This window comes from Triticum urartu, chromosome 7 (assembly GCF_003073215.2).
Source record: "Triticum urartu cultivar G1812 chromosome 7, Tu2.1, whole genome shotgun sequence".
Classification (NCBI taxonomy): domain Eukaryota; kingdom Viridiplantae; phylum Streptophyta; class Magnoliopsida; order Poales; family Poaceae; genus Triticum; species Triticum urartu.
This window is the reverse complement of record NC_053028.1, coordinates 646,280,943-646,299,514: the sequence shown is the minus strand read 5'-3', so window position 1 is coordinate 646,299,514 and position 18,572 is coordinate 646,280,943.

Below are 18,572 nucleotides of genomic sequence, written 5' to 3'. Positions count from 1 at the left end.
CAGGCTCAGTAACACTTGATGTGGTCTTCGGATCCCCGGACAATTTCCAAAGCGAAGAGTTAATCTTCAATATAGTCTCGTTTCGCAGTGGCTATCATGCCCTGCTCGGACGAACCGCATTCGCAAAGTTCAATGCGGTGCCGCACTACGCATATCTCAAGCTCAAGATGCCAGGCCCTCGAGGAGTAATTACGGTCAACGGAAACACCAAACGCTCCCTCCGTACGGAGGAGCATACGGCAACTCTCGTAGCGGAGGTACAAAGTAGCCTTCTCAGGCAATTCTCCAGTCCGGCCATTAAAAAGCCAGACACTGCCAAGCGCGCCCGGAGTAACCCACAGCAGGACCGCCTGGCACACTCTGAGCAAACGTAGCAATGCGGCCCCAACCCCAGCTTTCGCGACATAGCGAAACCAGTACCTTGCGTACATAACTACGCCCTTGAAATACCATGGGCACAGGGGAAGGGGCACAATAACGGCACGCCCAAAATACGGCTTAAAACGTACTAGGGGCTGCCGGATTCTTTTTTTAATTTTTTCTTACTTTCAGGACTCCATACTTCGGATGACCTGTTCGGCAATTCGACTGCCGCACAAACGATGCAAGATCCAGGGAGGCAGACAAGCCATGCCGCATTATGGAACTCCTAGGTGGTCTCCGTTACGAGCGGTATACCTGTTTTAAATACAATTCGCAGCCTGCCCCTGGTTAGGACATACTGAATAGTCCAATATCTTTTGCTTACCGCACTATTTGTATCGTTCGGCTTTGATAAATAGCCTCTCTATAAACAATGCTTAGCTTCTTGTCTATTTTTTGCATTATCTTCTTTTCACATTTATGTTTATTAAATGACATGATTGCACCCGTACACCATGGTACGGCAAACACGCAAGGGGCTTCAGTACCCCTCATAATGGTCTGAGTAGTCCGTACACTTTCACAAGTGCGGCACCCCAAACTTATAGCACTATATGGATCAGCTCCGAATCATGATTTGGGTCAATAGTTGGGTTTTCCCGGCTCCTATGTTTTGGTGCCTTACGTTCTGCTCTATCGGCTAAGGTAGCACTAGGAGAACCACTGCGATTGTGCCCCGGTTCAGCTGGGTTAAGCACTTCAGTGGAGAAAGCTAAAACTGACTGTCATGATGTGGCAAGAGACCGGTCGCTGTTCGAGAGGTTTTTCGAGTCCCTAAAGGCTTATGCCGCTTCGAGCGAGGAGCTGGCTTTGTCCGGCCAAGGCGTGGATAGCGCCCCGAACTCGGTCTTCCGAACTAGGGGCTTCGCCGAAATTTAAAATTATAGAGTTCTGTGGCTAAGTGAGAGTGTTCAAGCATTATAGTCCGATTGCTTGGTTCGTTGTGCTGAGCGCCTCCCTCAAAGGACCCAACTATGGGAAAAAGAGCACTCAGGTTTATCCCAAACACCCCAGCACTAGTGGCACGGGGGCAGAAGCCGACGACTGGCCATCTCTCAATTTTTGATAAACGGCCGCACAGAAAGTAATTTTTTAAATTCAATAAGCATTGCTTAGCGCATATGAACAAGTTTTCAGCGCACAGGATAAACACGAGCGAGTTTATTCAAATATCACATCCTTGGTACATTCATCCGCCACAAGGCGGGCACCTACAAGAACATCCTTGTAGTAGTTCTCGGGCTTGCGATGCTCCTTCCCCGGTGGCGGCCCGTCCTTCACAAGCTTCTCACCGTCCAGCTTACCTCAGTGCACCTTTGCACGGGCAAGAGCCCGACGGGCACCTTCGATGCAGACGGAGCGGTTGATGACCTCAAGCCTCGGACAGGCCTCCACCAGCCGCCGCACCCGCCCAAAATAGCTCCCAGGCAGGGCCTCTCCAGACCACAGCCGAACTATGAAGCCCTTCATGGCCTGCTCGGCCGCCTTGTGGAGCTCGACCAGCTGTTTCAGCTGGTCGCTCAAGGGCACAGGGTGTCTGGCCTCAGAATACTGAGACCAGAACACCTTCTCCGTCGAGCTACCCTCTTCATCTCGGTAGAATGCGGCGGCGTCGGATACGCTGTGGGGAAGATCCGCGAATGCCCCTAGAGAGCTCCGGATTCGGGTAAGTAACAGGTAGTTCACTTTTATATTTCTGCTTTGCATAAAGAATACCTTACCCGCTACTATCTTCCTCATCTCCTCCAACTCTTGGAGGGCCTTTTGGGCTTCGGCCTTGGCAGACTTGGCAGCCCCTAGGGCCATTGCAAGCTCGGATGCTTGCGCCTTCGACTCCAGCTCCAAACTCTCATGTTTTTTCATGAGAGCCTGAAGCTCTTGCTGCTCCTCGCCAACCTGAGCCCCAAGTCTATCTCGCTCAGTGCTCTCTGCGGCCGTTTTCTTTTCGGCCTCAGACAGCGCCTGCTTAAGGGTCGCCACCTCAGTCGTGGCCCCTACAATAAGCAGTACAATCCTGTTACTCTTTTTGCAATCAAGCCTTTTTATAGGCACTTTTCTGTAAGGTATTTCTTACCTTCTTCCTCCTCGAGCCGCCGCTTGGCAAGGCCGAGCTCTTGCTCGGTACGCTCGAGGTCCTGCTTCAGGACACCCACCTCCGTAGTCAGTGCGGCGGTGGATAGCAGCGAAGCCTGCATACGCATATTGACTCCTTTTTGTTAGACTCCTGCGATATTTAATAGATCCTCTATTCGGCTTTTCTTTCCGAACGCCAAATAGAGCATCACGGGCTACTGTCTATGCGGTAATATTTTTACATATTTTTACTTACCTTGAAGCCTGTTAGAAAGCAAGCGCAAGCTTCAGTCAGTCCGCTCTTGGTGGACTGAACCTTCTGGATCACCATACTCATAATAGTACGGTGCCCCTCGTCGATGGAGGCATCGTCAAGCACCTCCAGCAAATTGTCCGGCACCTCCGGTTGGACGGAGGCCGCCGGCTCAGAAGGCTTGCTCCTCTTGGAAGGAGTTCGCCTACCGCGGTCCGGAACTGTGGAATATTCCGGCGCGGTGTCCGGCACAAAGCCGGACTGAGAGCCCTGGGGAGCCTTATCCCCTTCACCCCTGGAGTCCGGGAGGTTGCCTTGCGGCTCCTCCGGGACCACCTCCTCCTGCCCCAGAGCTTGTCGCGACGCCACTTCGGCGTCGTCTGCAGTGCGGGGGGAGACAGCGGGTGGAACTGAGTTCACGTCCGATGAGTCCAGGAAGCCGCCCGACGATTCGTCGAATTCGGCCCGGGGCGGACTGCATAATTACATTCGACATTAGGGAAAGCTGTGCAACAAAGGAACATCATGAGTTATTCTGATATCCGAACTTACGATTTCGCCGGACGCTTGGCCCTGTCTGGCCACTCCTCTTTGCCCTCTTCGACGTTGGGGGCGTAGTCCGGCGGAGGGGTCTTCCTTTTCCTAGACCCCTCGGCCTCCCCTGTTGGGGCGGCCTTCCTCTTCTCTCCTCCCTCCGATTGGGGGGGGGAGTTTTCTTCTTCCTCCTCCTCGTTTTCGTGGGAGGAGGGCGTCTTAGACTCGTCAGATGACGAGTCCAACACCACCACGTTGCGGGCACTCTTTCGAGTCCCTGTGGTCCTCTTCTTCTTGGCCTTCTTCTCCGGCACCACATAAGGCGCCGGAACCAGCAGCTTCGCTAGTAGAGCTGGGGCTGGGTCTTCGGGCAGCGGAGCCGGACAGTTAATCGGTCTGGATATCGCCTGCCAAGCCTGTCAAAGGTAAGGGAGTTTAGATCCCGCATAGAGTCAAACTATGAAAAAAATCTTAACATCCTGTAAAAGGTGTAGATGGCATACCTCGCTAGCGTGACGCTGCGAGCTGTATCCGCGGTCCTCGGAAGCGGATGCGGGAGCCTCGGCGCCCTTGAATAGCATCTTCTAGGCGTCTTCATACGTCCTGTCGAAGAGCCTGCTGAGGGTTTGATGCTTCGCCAGGTCGAACTCCCACAGATTAAAATCCCATTGTTGGCACGGGAGGATCCGGCGGACGAGCATAACCTGGATTACATTAATAAGCCGGACTGGCTTGTTCACCAGGGACTGGATGCATGTTTGCAATCCGGTCACCTCTTTTTCATCACCCCACGACAGGCCCGTCTCTTTCCAGGACATACGCCACGTGGGGGGTCCGGATCGGAACTCGGGGGCTGCAGTCCATTTCGGATCGCGCGGCTCGGTGATATAAAACCACCCGGATTTCCATCCCTTTAGGGTCTCCACGAAAGAGCCCTCGAACCATAGGACGTTGGCCATCTTGCCCGCCATGGCGCCTCCGCACTCCGCCTGGCTACCGCGCACCACCTTGGGCTTGACGTTGAAGGTCTTGAGCCAGAGGACGAAATGAGGGCGGACGCGGAGAAAAGCCTCGCACACGACGATAAACACCGAGATGTTGAGAATGAATTTCGGAGCCAGATCGTGGAAATCCAGGCTGTAGTAGAACATGAGCCCCCAGACAAATGGGTGGAGTGGAAAACCCAGTCCGTGGAGGAAGTGGGGGAGAAATACAACCCTCTCATGGGGCCTTGGGGTGGGGAGAAGCTGCCCCTCTTCGGGAAGCCGGTGCGCAATGTCCTTGGACAGGTATCCTGCCTTCCTTAGCTTCTTGACTTTGCCCTCCGTGGAGGAGGAGACCATCCACTTGCCTCCCGCTCCGGACATTGCTGGAGAAGGTTGAGGTGGGAAGTGCGGGCTTGGGCGCTGGAGCTCGGGTGTGCAGGAGATGGATAGGCAAAGGAGGAAGAAGGCGTAGGTAAAAAGGTGGATCCTTGTCCCCTTATATGGGCGGATGCGGTTGTGCGTCCCCACCTGCCTAGTAAAACTCGCTTGCCTCCCAAGCGCCGTGATAGGTGGCGCGGTTGGGTTACCCACGTCCGTATTGATGAGAATCCCGTAAAAGGGGGGTACACGATCTCTGCTTTGACAAGACGTGCCAAGGAAACCGCCTCGCAAAACACGCTGAGGTGGAAAAGTGAAAACGATTCAAGTGAAGGACTTGGCTGTAGTGTGATGACGCACTGCGGAATACGTCAGCAGATTTGATTTGTGTTAATATTATTCTCTCTATTGCAATATGTGGAAGCTTATTTTGCAGAGTCGGACACTACTCTTGGTGTTTACAATCTTCTATGAAGGACTTGGAGGAGGAACCCGCCTTGCAATGCCGAAGACAATTTGCGCGCCGGACTCGTCGTCATTGAAGCCTGGTTCAGGGGCTACTGAGGGAGTCCTGGATTAGGGGGTGTTCGGGTAGCCGGACTATACCTTCAGCCGGACTCCTGGACTATGAAGATACAAGATTGAAGACTTCGTCCCGTATCCGGATGGGACATTCCTTGGCGTGGAAGGCAAGCCTGGCGATGCGGATATTCAAGATCTCCTACCATTGTAACCGACTCTATGTAACCCTGACCCTATCCGGTGTCTATATAAACCGGAGGGTTGTAGTCCGTAGGCAATCAACTCCATACACAACAATCATACCATAGGCTAGCTTCCAGGGTTTAGCCTCCTTGATCTCGTGGTAGATCTACTCTTGTACTACCCATATCATCAATATTAATCAAGCAGGACGTAGGGTTTTACCTCCATCAAGAGGGACCGAACCTGGATAAAACATCGTGTTCCCTGCCTCCTGTTACCATCCGGCCTAGACGCACAGTTCGGGACCCCCTACCCGAGATCCGCAGGTTTTGACACCGACAGGCACAAACCAGACCCAATTGATCCTTCTCCGTCTGGCACTGGCGCTAACCCGACCGGTCCTTCACCTCCGTGATGCCGGTAAGTTTTCTCTAGTGTTCTTCTTACCAAATGCATAAAGACCTAGACTTAGCTCCTAAATGATATATACTTAGCTTTGTTTCCTCTGAAATGACCTAAGTTTGCTCTAATATGCTAAGTTATCTCTAATATGCTTACTTACCTAGGTTTGCTAAATAATGACATACACTTAGCTTACATATGTAAAAAAATGGCATAATTAGCTTACTTCGGTTCTAAAAAATGGCACAGTTAGCTTATTTTCCTCGAAAATGACATAACAAGCCTAATTAGCTCCAAAATGATCAATTTTACCTAAGTTAGCTCCAAAATGACCTAACTTAGCTCTAAAATGCTAAATTAGTTCTAATATGCTTAGCTACCTGGGTTAGCTCAATAAAGACCTATAATTAGTTAACTTATTTCAAAATTGGCATAATATGCTTAGTTAACTCAAAATGGCATAATAAGCTAGTTTAGCTCCAAAATGACCAGGCAGTGCCCTAGGTTGCACAGGTAGCTACCACGTGGCAGCTTTGCCGTCTGCTAGCTGATGGCAAAGCTCTTTGTCGTTTGCCGGCAGACGGCAAAGAGCCTGTATAGCCCCTGTTTTTTCTTAAATTCATTCAATCACTACTAGGAAAAGGGCTATAGATGGAATTGACACTAATGGCGCACCATGTGGAGATGCGCCATTAGTGTGGAAGACACTAATGGCGCACCAGGCACACGGTGCGCCACTAGTAACAAAATGTTTTTTTTATTTTTTCAAACATACTAATGGCGCACCGTGGGAGTGGTGCGCCATTACTAGTTGAACTAGTAATGGCGCACCACATCCACGGTGCGCCATTAGTATCTTCCCGCCTTCAAAATTCAAAATAAGTCAACAAAATAAAAAAAAAGTTACAAATGGCGCACCTGCTAATGGTGCGCCATTAGTATCTTCCTGCCTTCAAAATTCAAAATAAATTAAAAAAATAAAAAAAAGTTAGTAATCGCGCACCTGCCCACCGTGCGCCATTACTATGTCGTATATATGGCTGGGCGCACCTCCTCCACTCCACCTCTCCTCCACTCCATCTCCTCCTCTCCTCTCTTCCACTCCATCTTCCCTTCTCTCCTCCACCATGCTACCCTCGTCCTCTCCGGCGACCTCTTCCTCCTCCTCTCCGGCGACCTCCTTCTCCTCTCCGGCGACCTCCTCCTCCTCTCCGGCGACCTCCTCCTCCTCTCCGGCGACCTCCTCCTCCTCTCCAGGAACCTCCTCCTCCCTCCTCTCCTCCCCTCCCCTCCCCTCACGGTTTCTCCTCCCTCCTCTCTGGTGATCTCCTCCTTCCTCCTCTCCTCCCATTCCCTCATGGTTTCTCCTTCCTCCTCTCCTAGTGGCGTGCTAGTAATGGCGCACCAGTGATGCGCCATTAGTAGGAAAAACTGGTGCGCCATTAGTAGGCCTTTTCCTAGTAGTGAATTTCACAGAATTTCACAGATATATCTAGGTTAGCTCCATAATAAGCTAGGTTAGCTCCAAAGTAAACCTGTTGGATATGCTTGTGTATATATATATATCTGTGAAATTGAATGAATTTAAGAAAAAACAGAAAAAAAACAGGGGCTATACAGGCTCTTTGCCGTATACCGGCAAACGACAAAGAGCTTATTTGGTTACTTTGGCTATACAGGCTCTTTTCGTCTGTCAACGGATGGAATAGCATGCCACATGGCAGCACCTGGGGGCTAGCCTATTTGGTTACTTTGTCGTCCGCTGGCAGACGGCAAAGGTGCAATGGTCTTTGCCATCTGCTAGCGGACGGCAAACCATGACGTTAACCCCCTAACAGACCTAACCTGCCACGAGTGTCGTCTAGGCTCTTTGCCGTCTGTTGGCGGACAGCAAAGACCGTTTCATCTTTGCCGTTCCCCAGCAAACGACAAAGAACCCTTCACCAGCCTGACCTATTGTCGTCTGCTGGCAGACGACAACCTTTGTCGTCCGCCAGACATGCTTTTGCTTCAGCCATGGCAGATGGCAAAGTGCCTGATTCCTATTTTGTGTCACATAAAAGACAGTGCCGAGTGTCAGCCATGTTTCTGTGATTCAAAACATCCAAGGTAGGGATTGAGTGTTGCAGGAGACCCACATGAACACCTTTAGTTTTGCAGGAACCAAAATTACCCACAGATCCGTCCATTGATTCGAAGTTGACACATGGTCGGAAGCTCCCTTGAGATTTTTGTGTTTATGAACATAATATAGGCGGAACGAACTAAAAATATCCGTTACTCTTAGAAACCCAAGACGAAAAATCTGATATGTTCCTTGTGCAAATAGGAACTTCCAAAATCGAGGTGCCATCCATGGGTAAAAAAGTATTTCTCACCAGTTCTTTGCTCTACCTGGTATTAAAGCAACTGGAACACGCCGACCCAAACGGATTGCGCATTTGTTCGATTTTTGTCCATTTAGGTCGGCTGTCCGTCCGGTGTTCGCCCTGTTTTGCATTTGGGTCGGCAATGCGCCCAACACGCCGACCCATTTTTATGTCCGCACTCATTTTTTAAAAAAAGGTCGCGGCCATAGATCATGCCAGCGGCTATGTCTCATGCCAGCATCATGTCAGCGTCGGCATACATTGCCGGCTTCAAAAATATCACCACAAAGTTCATGCTGACACACTAGCCAGTGGCCGGCACACAATCCAGCACATAAAAGGGTGAGACTTGAGTACAAAAAAGGAAGGCACTCGCGGCCACGAGATCACTCGTCGGTGAATTTGAGCATGCCGGCTTTCTCGAACCACGACCTCTTCCTTGGCGACACGGTGTTGAGCCGCCTTAATGATCTCCACCCCGATCATCATGCTCGCGAGAGCCACTTCTTTCGCCTTCGTGTTGGCATTGGCGGCCTCGATCTCGAGCATCTTGGCTTATTTCTCCACACTCATCTCAAGCATCTTGGCTTGCTTCTCCGCGTCCATCTCAAGCCTCCTCCTTTGGATTTCCATGAATGCGTTCATTTTCTCCTCTTTGAAAGGCCGGTGCTCCTCCTCCCATGAGTCCTTGGTCATCATGCCCTCCATGCTTGCGATCAAGGCGTTCGATGCCGCGTCCCGCTTGTCCTCCTTCTTGGAGTTGGTCTTCCCCCGCGGTCGTGCCGGTTTGCCGTCCCCAACCTCCTCCATGGTTTCTTTCCCCCACGCGACTTGAGGACGGCATATTGCGCCTTGAACTTCTCATCGTCTTTGATGACCCTAAAGCAATGGGAGAGGTTGAAGCGCATGTCGTTGTGTTGGACCTTGAATGCCTCTAAAGTTTGAAATGCCTACAAATGTTTTCATGCAAGCATATTGGCAAATGGTATGCAAATGAACCGGCAAGCATAAACTTGATGATACCAAAAAGGACGGCTTGCTAGCATACCATATCTTGCATGTCGATGCCGCTCACGGGGCAGTCCTCGACACTCTCAAGAGTGGAACCCCATTAACCATTTTCAAAATCCTCAAAAACCTAACAGAAAAAAAGATACGAGGCTTTTAAGATCTGGAGAGGCAAAAAAATCAAAAAAATTAAAACTTACTAATGGCGCACCTGCCCATGGTGCGCCATTAGTATCTTCCCGCCTTCAAAATTCAAAATAAATCAAAAAGATAAAAAAAAAATTAGTAATGGCGCATCTGCCCACGGTGCGCCATTACTATGTCGTATATATGGCTGGGTGCACCTCCTCCACTCCACCTCTCCTCCACTCCATCTCCTCCTCTCCTCTCCTCCACTCCATCTCCTCCTCTCCTCCACTCCATCTTCCCTTCTCTCCTCCACCATACTACCCTCCTCCTCTCCGGCGACCTCCTCCTCCTCCTCTCCAGCGACCTCCTTCTCCTCTCCGGCGACCTCCTCCTCCTCTCCGGCGACCTCCTCCTCCTCTCTGGGAACCTCCTCCTCCCTCCTCTCCTCCCCTCCCCTCCCCTCACGGTTTCTCCTCCCTCCTCTCCGGTGAGCTCCTCCTCCCTCCTCTCCTCCCATTCCCTCATGGTTTCTCCTTCCTCCTCTCCTAGTAGCGTGCTAGTAATGGCGCACCAGTGATGCCCCATTAGTAGGAAAAACTGGTGCGCCATTAGTAGGCCTTTTCCTAGTAGTGAATTTCATAGAATTTCATAGATATATCTAGGTTAGCTCCATAATAAGCTAGGTTAGCTCCAAAGTAAACTTGTTGGATATGCTTGTCTATATATATATATATATATATCTGTGAAATTGAATGAATTTAAGAAAAAACAGAAAAAACAGGGGCTATACAGGCTCTTTGCCGTATACCGGCAAACGGCAAAGAGCTTATTTGGCTACTTTGGCTATAGAGGCTCTTTGTCGTCTGTCAACGGATGGCATAGCATGCCATGTGGCAGCACCTGGGGGCTAGCCTATTTGGTTAATTTGTCTTCCGCTGGCAGACGGCAAAGGTGCAATGGTCTTTGCCATCTGCTAGCGGACGGCAAAGCATGACGTTAACCCCCTAACGGACATAACCTGCCACAAGTGCCCTCTAGGCTCTTTGCCGTCTGTTGGCGGACAGCAAAGACCGTTTCATCTTTGCTGTTCGCCAGCAAACGACAAAGAACCCTTCACCAGCCGGACCTATTGCCGTCTGCTGGCAGATGACAACCTTTGTCGTCCGCTAGACATGCTTTTGCCTCAGCCATGGCAGATGGCAAAGTGCCTGATTCCTGTAGTGAGTCACATAAAAGACAGTGCCGAGTGTCAGCCTTGTTTCTGTGATTCAAAACATCCAAGGTAGGGATTGAGTGTTGTAGGAGAGCCACATGAACACCTTTAGTTTTGCAGGAACCAAAATTCCCCACATATCCTTCCATTGATTCAAAGTTGACACATGGTCGGAAGCTCCCTTGAGATTTTTGTGTTTATGAACATAATATAGGCGGAACGAACTAAAAAATATCCGTTACTCTCAGAAACCCAAGACGAAAAATCTGATATGTTCCTTGTGCTAATAGGAACTTCCAAAATCGAGGTGCCATCCATGGGTAAAAAAGTATTTCTCACCAGTTCTTTGCTCTACCTAGTATTAAAGCAACTAGAACACGCCGACCCAAACGGATGGCGCATTTGTTCGATTTTTGTCCATTTAGGTCGGCTGTCCGTCCGGTGTTCGCCCTGTTTTGCATTTGGGTCGGCAATGCGCCCAACACGCCGACCCATTTTTATGTCCGCACTCTTTTTTTTTAAAAGGTCGCGGCCATAGATCATGCCAGCGGCTATGTCTCATGCCAGCATCATGTCAGCGTTGGCATACATTGCCGGCTTCAAAAATATCACCACAAAGTTCATGCTGACACACTCGCCAGTGGCCGACACACATGCCGGCACATAAAAAGGGTGAGACTTGAGTACAAAAAAGGAAGGCGCTCGCGGCCACGAGATCACTCATCGGTGAATTTGAGCATGTCGGCTTTCTCGAACCACGGCCTCTTCCTTGGCGACACGGTGTTGAGCCGCCTTAATGATCTCCACCCCGATCATCATGCTCGCGAGAGCCACTTCTTTCGCCTTGGCATTGGCTTTGGCAGCCTCGTTCTCGACCATCTTGGCTTATTTCTCCAGACTCATCTCAAGCATCTTGGCTTGCTTCTCCGCGTCCATCTCAAGCCTCCTCCTTTGGATTTCCATGAAGGTGTTCATTTGCTCCTCTTTGAAAGGCCGGTGCTCCTCCTCCCATGAGTCCTTCTTGTTCATCATGCCCTCCACGCTTGCGATCAAGGCGTTCGATGCCACGTCCCGCTTGTCCTCCTTCTTGGAGTTGGTCTTCCCCCGCGGTCGTCCCGGTTTGCCGTCCCCAACCTCCTCCACGGCTTTCTTTCCCCCACGCGACTTGAGGACGGCATATTGCGCCTTGAACTTCTCCTCATATTTGATGACCCTAAAGCAATGGGAGAGGTTGAAGCACATGTCGTTGTGTTGAACCTTGAATGCCTCTAAAGTTTGAAATGCCTACGAATGTTTTCATGCAAGCATATTGGCAAATGGTATGCAAATGAACCGGCAAGCATAAAGTTGATGACACCAAAAAGGACGGCTTGCTAGCATACCATATCTTGCATGTCGATGTCGCTCACGGGGCAGGCCTCGACACTCTCAAGAGTGGAACCCCGTTAAACATTTTCAAAATCCTCAAAAACCTAATAGAAAAAAAGATACGGGGCTTTTAAGATCTGGAGAGGCAAAAAAATTCAAACTTACTAATGGCGCACCTGCCCATGGTGCGCCATTAGTATCTTCCCGCCTTCAAAATTCAAAATAAGTCAACAAAATAAAAAAAAAGTTACTAATGGTGCACCTGCCCATGCTGCGCCATTAGTATCTTCCCGCCTTCAAATTCAAAATAAATAAAACAATAAAAAAAGTTAATAATGGCGCACCTGGCCACGATGCGCCATTACTATGCCGTATATATGGCTGGGCGCACCTCCTCCACTCCACCTCTCCTCCACTCCATCTCCTCCTCTCCTCTCCTCCACTCCATCTCCTCCTCTCCTCCACTCCATCTTTCCTTCTCTCCTCCACCATACTACCCTCCTCCTCTCCGGCGACCTCCTTCTCCTCTCAGGCGACCTTCTCCTCCTCTCCGACGACCTCCTCCTCCTCTCCGGCGACCTACTCCTCCTCTCCGGCGACCTCCTCCTCCTCTCTGGGAATCTCCTCCTCCCTCCTCTCCTCCCCTCCCCTCCCCTCACGGTTTCTCCTCCCTCCTCTCCGGTGAGCTCCTCATCCCTCCTCTCCTCCCATTCCCTCATGGTTTCTCCTTCCTCCTCTCCTAGTGGCGTGCTAGTAATGGCGCAGCAGTGATGCGCCATTAGTAGGCAAAACTGGTGCGCCATTAGTAGGCCTTTTCCTAGTAGTGAATTTCAAAGAATTTCACAGATATATCTAGGTTAGATCCATAATAAGCTAGGTTAGCTCCAAAGTAAACTTGTTGGATATGCTTGTCTATATATATATGTGAAATTGAATGAATTTCAAAAAAACAGAAAAAACAGGGGCTATACAGGATCTTTGCCGTATACCGGCAAACGGCAAAGAGCTTATTTGGTTACTTTGGCTACATAGGTTCTTTGTTGTCTGTCAATGGATGGCATAGCATGCCACGTGGTAGCACCTGGGGGCTAGCCTATTTGGTTACTTTGTCGTCCGCTGGCAGACGGCAAAGGTGCAATGGTCTTTGCCATCTGCTAGCGGACGGCAAAGCATGACGTTAACCCCCTAACGGACCTAACCTGCCACGAGTGCCGTCTAGGCTCTTTGCCGTCTGTTGGCGGACAGCAAAGACCGTTTCATCTTTGCCGTTCCCCAGCAAACGACAAAGAACCCTTCACCAGCCGGACCTATTGCCGTCTGCTGGCAGACGACAACCTTTGTCGTCCGCCAGACATGCTTTTGCCTCAGCCATGGCAGATGGCAAAGTGTCTGATTCCTGTAGTGTGTCACATAAAAGACAGTGCCGAGTGTCAGCCATGTTTCTGTGATTCAAAACATCCAAGGTAGGGATTGAGTGTTGCAAGAGAGCCACATGAACACCTTTAGTTTTGCAGGAACAAAAATTCCCCACAGACCCGTCCATTGATTCGAAGTTGACACATGGTCGGAAGCTCCCTTGAGATTTTTGTGTTTATGAACATAATATAGGTGGAACTAACTAAAAAATATCCGTTACTCTCAGAAACCCAAGATGAAAAATCTGATATGTTCCTTGCGCAAATAGGAACTTCAAAATTCGAGGTGCCATCCATGGGTAAAAAAGTATTTCTCACCAGTTCTTTGCTCTACCTGGTATTAAAGGGAACACGCCGACCCAAACGGATGGCGCATTTGTTCGATTTTTGTCCATTTAGGTCGGCTGTCCGTCCGGTGTTCGCCCTGTTTTGCATTTGGGTCGGCAATGCGCCCAACACGCCGACCCATTTTCATGTCCGCACTCATTTTTTTTAAAAAGGTCGCGGCCATAGTTCATGCGCGCCAGCGGCTATGTCTCATGCCAGCATCATGTCAGCGTCGGCATACATTGCCGGCTTCAAAAATATCACCACAAAGTTCATACTGACACACTCGCCAGTGGCCGGCACACATGCCAGGACATAAAAAGGGTGAGAATTGAGTACAAAAAAGGAAGGCGCTCTTGGCCATGAGATCACTCGTCGGTGAATTTGAGCATGTAGGCTTTCTCGAACCACGGCCTCTTCCTTGGCGACACGGTGTTGAGCCGCCTTAATGATCTCCACCCCGATCATCATGCTCGCGAGAGCCACTTCTTTCGCCTTGGTGTTGGCGTTGGCGGCCTCGATCTCGAGCATCTTGGCTTATTTCTCCACACTCATCTCAAGCATCTTGGCTTGCTTCTCCGCGTCCATCTCAAGCCTCCTTCTTTGGATTTCCATGAAGGCGTTCATTTACTCCTCTTTGAAAGGCCGGTGCTCCTCCTCCCGTGAGTCCTTCTTGTTCATCATGCCCTCCACGCTTGCGATCAAGGCGTTCGATGTCGCGTCCCGCTTGTCCTCCTTCTTGGAGTTGGTCTTCCCCCGCGGTCGTGCCGGTTTGCCGTCCCCAACCTCCTCCATGGCTTTCTTTCCCCCACGCGACTTGAGGACGGCATATTGCGCCTTGAACTTCTCCTCATCTTTGATGACCCTAAAGCAATGGGAGAGGTTGAAGCACATGTCGTTGTGTTGGACCTTGAATGCCTCTAAAGTTTGAAATGCCTACAAATGTTTTCATGCAAGCATATTGGCAAATGGTATGCAAATGAACCGGCAAGCATAAATTTGATGACACCAAAAAGGACGGCTTGCTAGCATACCATATCTTGCATGTCGATGCCGCTCACGGGGCAGGCCTCGACACTCTCAAGAGTGGACAAAACTTGTTGCACTCTTGTTGGATCACCCTTCATCGCTTCGAAATGGACACCCACCCGCGTGTGCTCACAAATTTGGTAAGGAGGAAACTTGTGCTCATATAAAAAGTTGAATGCTTTTGTTCGGCGCCGGTCTTGGGGTCTTGTCCAATGTCTCGCCAACACTCGCAAAGAAGCTTGTCCTCGGCCGCCGTGTATGCCTTCGTGCGCTTGCTCTTGCGCTTCGGCTTCGGCCCGGCGGCTTGGTTGGCGGGGCAAATCGGGCAGCACCATCCGAGGGAACGCTGATGAGCCGGTGTTGGCCGCGGCGGCGTTGACGAGGCCATGCTGGCTAGGGTTTAACCCTAGCAAATACAGTGCCTCCCTCGTTGCTGCCACGACGCGGGCGTTGATGACCTCCTGCTGCGCGGCGGCGGTGATGGCGGCAGCCGCGACGGCTTCATCCCTCGCGTCCGTGGTGTGCCTCCGGCCCTTCCTCTTGGCCGACACCCTTGCCCGTTGTTCGGGCATGAGCGCCTTCTTTGGCTTGGGCGTCGCGGCGGTCTTGCGTGGGGGCACGAGGCTTGCCTTCGCCGGAGGGGGCGGTCGTCATGCCGAAGAGGCCGGCGGCAGCGTCGAGGTCGTCATCCATGGTGGGTGTGGGGCGGGAGCGCGCGCGAGCGGGAGGGTTTTGGGGAAAATGGGGGGAAATGATGGTGGCTGCCATCAACCGGCGGACCTAGGGAGAGGAGTGGGCACGCGTGCGCGTCCGTCTCGTGTCTGCGCCGACGTAAATCCGGCTTAAAAAATGGGTCGGGAACGGATTGGCATGCGGACGCCAAGCAGATGTGTGTCCGTTTGGGTCAGCGCATTAGGTCGTCTTTTGTGTCCGCACCGACCCAAATGGACACCAGCGAACAAAATGGGTCGCCCCGTTTGAGTTTCCCTTAGTCGCATCAATAAGGTCCGAGACAAAAGGACAGTATTATTAGGAAGGGGAACTTTTGGTCTATGGAAGTACATACACTCTATATGGAAAAAGAAATTAGTAATTAAATACAAAGTCAAAAAAATTCTTAAGATATTTTTGAAATAAACTTGACCTTCCATTATACTTGTGAAAAAATTACAAAAAAGAAAAACCCATGTTTACTTCTTTAAAAAATGGTCAAATGACAATAAATTTTGCTTGTTTTCCTGAAGTCAACACTGATTTTTTTGTGTGAAAATTATATACTGTTCCAAAAAACTTCTAAAGTTTTTTGACTAATTTTTAGTTATTGTTTTTTCATTTGATGTGCATATACACCCAAAAACGAAAAGGTTTCTCCCGGTTTATTATTAGCTGCAGTTGTAGGCCTCGTAGAATTTTCCCTAGGCAAGTAGTTATGATCCCGACAAACAGCAGGTATGCAACGAAGTGCGAGTAGCAGGTTTTTGTTAAGAAATAGTAGTACGAGTAGTAGACAACTACTAACAAATTACATGAGCCCAAGCCCAATAGAAGCCTGCCAATCCTGGCTTGCAAAGTGCCCATTTTTGGGAGCAACTAGTTAACGAGCGTTTCATCGGGAGCCTCGCAACGATCAGCGCTACTTGTCGCACTCTTAGTCATTTGCCATGTGTCGCGTTCTGGACGCTTCCTTCGGAATTTTTTTAATTTTTTCGCACGCGTTTTCGGCTTTTTAAACGGGTTTTTCTGGTTTTTTCGACATTTTGGTTTTCCCTCGGTCTTTCTTAGCTTTTCGATCAAAAAAAATTTGAAAAGAAATTTTTTTACGCGAAAAGAACGCATTTTCTTTTATTTTCCTTTCGCGAAAGTCATGGTTTTTTTCGCGAGAGGCACGGTTGTGCTTTGGCGAGAGTCACGACCGTGCCTTTCGGAAACGAAAAAAACACGTTTTCTGTTTTTTTTTCTTTTGCGAGAGTCACGGTTTTGCTTCCTCGAGAGGCACGGTTGTGCTTTTGCGAGAGTCACGGCCGTGCCTCTCGCAAAAGGGAAAAACAAAACGCATTTTCTATTTTTTTTCTTTCGTGAGAGTCACGGTTTTGCTTCCGTGAGAGGCACGGTTGTGCTTTCGCGAAAGTCACGACCGTGCCTCTAGAAAAGAGAAAAACAAAACATGTTTTTTGTTTTTTTTTCTTTCGTGAGAGTCACGGTTTTGCTTCCGCGAGAGGCACGGTTATGCTTTTGCGAAAGTCACGGCCGTGCCTCTAGGAAAGGGAAAAAACGCGTTTTTTGTTTTTTTTTTCTTTCGCGAGTCGCGGTTTTGCTTTCGCAAGAGGCACGGTTGTGCCTTCGCGAGAGTCACGGCCGTGCCTCTCGGAAACGAAAAAAAACATGTTTTTTGTTTTTTTTTCTTTTCACGATAGTCATGATTTTGCTTTTACGTGAGGCACGGTTGTGATTTCGCGAGAGGCACGGACGTGCCTCTTTCGGAAGGGAAAAAACCGTCCTCCCGGTTCGGTTTTTTCTCCCGGTTTTTTTCGTCCGGTTTTTTTCGTGAAAAAAAAAGTTTACGCCACTTGTCGCGACCTGAAAAAGTGAAGTGTTCTTTACAACGAGTACTCCTTAATTAATCATTTCACCGTTCTTTTCCACAAAGCAATCTGGCGCCGCCATTGTAACAATCAGTGTATCGTATCTCTGTCTCGCGGTGCTTCCGTGAGGCGAATGAGGTGGCACACACATTAGCGTAAAAATGTTTTAGTGATAAATCTTCTATATGAGGTGGCATGCACACACATTAGCGTAAAAATGCTTTAGTGATAAATCTTTTATTTTCTGAGAATTGTCTATCCTTGACTTTATTTCTTACTTCATTGTAAATGACTTGAGCATGATTTTTTACCAGAGAACAGTAAGGGTTGGAAAACCTGACAAAGAAAAGAAAAAAAATGCAAGAAAAGAGATCACTTAAATACAATCTAGCCATGATAGCATGCCCTCTTTGATGCTTGGTTTTGCTCTGATAATCGTTTCATAGAATGTGACAGTAAATGAGTTGAGTATTATAGGGTAGCAGATTGTCTGACTAATTACAGCAGTACAGAACCATGTATTGCTGTTTGGCTTCAGAGAGGCTCTACGTGTATCGAGGATCTCTTGCCAATACATTGTAATCCTATAATTTTGTAATAAAACTCCTCTGTGCCGCAAAAAAAAAATGACCTGAGTATTATTTGAGGTCGTATTGATTCAAAAAAAAAAACTGTGTCTCGCCGCTGGAGCCTAGGGCAAGATCCTGATCTTCCTGCCGCTGCTCCCTGTCCGCATGCCCCAGTAAATGACCATGCCAGGACACCGCCGTGATTCAGCTATGGTGCTAGGTGCGCATGCACTCCGTTGATTTTGCACTCCCGCCGGATGTCCAGCCATCAGGTCGTTTATCACCGTAAGTATTTCTTTTACACCTATAACTACTTGATGTAGCACTGGATTTTAAATCAGATCGGTGTACACAATCTACCACTAGTAGTGCTAGTACTATTTAGTTATTTCCTTGAATTACAATATACTAGTCTAGTTAATTTGTACACTTGTGTTTTAAATTTTTATTTATCTAGAGTATCTATATTGAGACCTACTCCCTCCGTCCCACGATATACGACGTTTCCTATTGTGGGACGGAGGGAGTAATATATTGTATTGTGTGATGTTTCAGGGCATCTTCAGTGGCAACCTGCAAATTTTCTTCCGCATCAGTCCGTGAATAGGTGGACCAGTCTGTGAACATTGATGTGAAAGGTTGTCATTCAACCGTAGCCGCATATATGTCAATCCGCATTTTAACTAACAGGACGAAATTCATGCAAACCAGCCGATATTCATCATAGTTCGGATAAAAAATAGCACAAATCATCCATAAATACCATGCAAATTAAGTCTAGTACAATAAGGTTTCAAATTCGACTAAAT